This window comes from Galeopterus variegatus, unplaced genomic scaffold, assembly GCF_000696425.1.
Source record: "Galeopterus variegatus unplaced genomic scaffold, G_variegatus-3.0.2 Scaffold763, whole genome shotgun sequence".
NCBI lineage: Eukaryota > Metazoa > Chordata > Mammalia > Dermoptera > Cynocephalidae > Galeopterus > Galeopterus variegatus.
Window position 1 is genome coordinate 3,128 of NW_007726874.1, and position 1,923 is coordinate 5,050.

The window sequence follows — 1,923 nt, forward strand, 5'->3', positions numbered from 1 at the left end:
TTCCAGTTTTTTTAGTTTGGCCTTGATGTCGGAGTAGGATTGAGCCAAAAAGGGCGTGGCGTCCGTCTTCCGAGGTGGGATCTAGGTTGGTGTATTGTTGGAGAGCCTGAGTATTCGATTATGGGACTCAGATGGGGTTTCTTCCTTTTTTTGGATAACATCATGGACTTTTTGGAAATTAACAACTTTGCGAGCGGCCTTTTTAAGACTGGCCAGGAGGCAAGAACTAAAGTCATCTCTGGCCTGAATTCCCTGTGGCGTGTTGTAATCCCAATGTGGATCCTGTTCGGGAACTGCCTGGGGGCCAATGGGGAGGGCAGGGTTTGTGCGGTGGACTTCATCTGCATGACTCTGAGCCACACCCCAAACGCGATCGTGTTCTTCGGAAAGGAGGGTGTTGGCCAGGAGCATATAGATGTCATGATGTGTGAGACTGTATGCCTGAAGGACTCATTAGAATTCTTTAATGTAAGTAGAGGGGTCAGTGGTGAATGACCCCAATCTCCTTTCTAGCTGGGCAAGATCGGCTAATGAAAAGGGAATGTGTACCCTTACGACCCCCTCCGCACCAACTACTTTGCGGAGAGGAGCCATGGTAGAGGAAGGGAGGAGTCACTGGGAACAAGTCACAGGGGGACTAAAGGAGGGCGCCAGGGCAGGTGAAATAGGAGTCGGCAGGGAACAAGATGGCAGTAAGGTGGGGCTAGAAAATGGCTGGACAAAAGATGGTGACAGAGGAAAAGAAGATGGCGGCAGAGCTGCTTGTGGGGGTTGAGAGACAGGAAATGGCGGTGAACCGGGGCTGGAAGAAACAGGGGAGGAAGAGGCAGGAGGGAGAACAGGCTGACTAGGGGCCCCTCACCCTGCAGCGGCTGCCCCGGAGACCAGGGCTGTTTACCGGCCGGCCGGCCGGGTGCAGGAGGTGGATGGAGCGGATTTTGAGCAAGCAGGTGGAAAGCCTCCACATATGGAATCTCTTTCCACTTTTTAGGCGCTGGCAGTAATTAACAAGGTTCTGGAGAATGTCAGGATCAAGTGTGCCCTCAGGGGGACACTTATTTTGGTTATCTAGGGGATAATAAGGCCAATCTTGTGTGCAAAATTTGGTGAGGAGTTTGGGTTTGATGTCAGGCTTGAGGGATAGGGTGGTGAGGTTGTTTAAGAGACATTGTAAGGGTGAATCACCCTGGAGAGAGGAGGTGGAAGCTCCCATTCCAAAGAGGATTAGAGAGAGAGAGAGGTTTTAAAAGGAGAAGGAACGAGCCTTCCGGCCGGATGAGAAGGACGGAACTCAGAGGGCATCCCCAATGAGTCGTGCCGTTCCCAGGAGATGGGTTCCTGGAACCCAGGAAGGAAGGGGGTGTAAGTCGTCACCTAGACCCTTGCTTCCCGTAGACAAAATGCCGGAGGAGCCAGAAGGACCTAACGCATTAGGGTTTACTGGACGGCGGGGGTCCTGGACCCGGTAGGAAGAAGGTTAGATGGGTTCAAGGATGAACCCAGGAAGGAAGGGGGTGTAGGTCATCACCTAGACCCTCACTTCCCGTAGGCAAAATGCCGGAGGAGCCGGAAGGACCTAGCACACTAGGGTTTACTGGACGGCGGGGGTCCTGGGCCCGGTAGGAAGAAGGTTAGATGGATTCAAGGATGAACCCAGGAAGCAGGAAGGTTAAAAGGAGCGAGAGAAAGAGAGAGGGAGGAATGGGAGGTTCAGCCTCCGGGGCTGGCAACGTGTCCATGCCGGGGCCAGGGGAATGTGATTAGGGTGAAGGTTTAAATAATCTACAAGCTTTACAAAAGGAAACGGGGGCTTACCTAACGGATGAGCCGGTGGTGGGTGAAGGAAGCCAGAGCCGGAGAAAGATAGACGAGGGCGGATGTCAATCCTGGGTGGTCGCGGAGGAGTCCGAGGAGGTCGGAGGA

At 53.5% G+C, this 1,923-nt stretch overlaps 1 protein-coding gene across 1 annotated transcript in view; it reads left to right on the forward strand.

Moving 5' to 3' along the window:
• RAB23 (RAB23, member RAS oncogene family) overlaps positions 1-1,923 on the forward strand; it is a 26,380-nt gene that overhangs the window by 827 nt on the left and 23,630 nt on the right. The gene's annotated exons all lie outside the window — the stretch shown is intronic.